The sequence below is a fragment of the Crocuta crocuta genome, unplaced genomic scaffold, assembly GCF_008692635.1.
Source record: "Crocuta crocuta isolate KB4526 unplaced genomic scaffold, BGI_CrCroc_1.0 scaffold197, whole genome shotgun sequence".
Classification (NCBI taxonomy): domain Eukaryota; kingdom Metazoa; phylum Chordata; class Mammalia; order Carnivora; family Hyaenidae; genus Crocuta; species Crocuta crocuta.
Window position 1 is genome coordinate 6,143,297 of NW_027532002.1, and position 1,425 is coordinate 6,144,721.

The following is a 1,425-nucleotide window of genomic DNA, read 5'->3' on the forward strand; positions in this document are numbered from 1 at the left end:
TGCTCATTATGGTAACCCTTACCAATTCATTCTCTGAAGCTAGTATTACCCTGGTACCAAAACCAGACAAAGTAATATTCCATTGTATTATTTATATATAGAATATATATTATATTGGTATCTATCATCTATCTTGGCTATCATAAGTAATGCTTAACTATTTGTCATCTATCTTGGCTATCGTAGGTAATGCTGAAATAAACATAGGAGTGAATATACCTTTTTGAATTAGTGGGTTTTTTTTAAATATTTATTTTTGAGAGAGAGATAGAGACAGCATGAGCAGGGGAGGATCAGATAGAGAGGGAGGCACAGAATCTGAAACAGGCTGCAGGCTCTGAGCTGTCAGCACAGAGCCCGATGCGGGGCTCGAACCCACGAACCATGAGACCATGACCTGAGCCGAAGTCGGACGCTCAACCGACTGAGCCACCCAGGCGTCCCTTGAATTAGTGTTTTTGTTTCCTTTGCATAAATACCAAGTAGTGGAATTACTAGATCATATGGTAATTGTTTTTAATTTTTTGAGGAAACTCCATACTGTTTTCCACAGTGGCTGCACTAATTTGTGTTCTCACCAACAGTGCCCAAAAGTTCCCTTTTCTTCACATCCTCACCAACATGTATTATTTCTTATCTTTGTGATTCTAGCCATTCTGACAGTGGTAAAGTTATATCTCGTTGTGGTTTTGATTTATATATCCCTAATGTCTAGTGATGTTGAGCATCTTTTGATGTGTCTCTTGGCCATTGTCTTCTTTGGAAAAATGTCTCTTGAGGTCCTTTGCCTATTTTTTAATCAGATTACTTATTTCTTTGGTGTTGAGTTGTATCAGTTCTTTTTTTTTAATGTATAGATGATTGTATTTATTTAAAACATTTTTTTAACATTTATTTATTTTTGAGAGACATAGACAAAGTGCAAGTAGAGGGAGGTACAGAGAGAGAGAGGGAGACACAGAATCTGAAGCAGGCTCCAGGCTCTGAGCCAACACAGGGCTCTAACTCATGAACCGTGAGATCGTGACCTGAGCCTAAGTTGGACGCTTAACTGACTGAGCCACCCAGGTGCCCCGAGTTGTATTGGTTCTTTATAGATTTTGAAAATTAACTCTTTATTAGATCATTTGCAAATATCTTCTACTATTCAGTAGGTTGCTTTTTGTTTTGTTGTTTCACTGTGCAAAAGCTTTTTATTTTGGTGTAGTCCCAGTAGTTTAATTTTGCTTTCATTTCTTTTGCCTGAGGAGAAATATTTAGAAAAATGTTTCAATAGCCGGTGACAAAGAAATGACTGCCTATGTTATCTTCTAGGAAGTTTATGGTGTTGGGTCTCACATCTAGGTCTTTAACCCATTTTAGTTTATTTTTGCACATGGTATAAGAAAGTTGTCCAGTTTCATTCTTTTGCATTAGCCAGTTTCT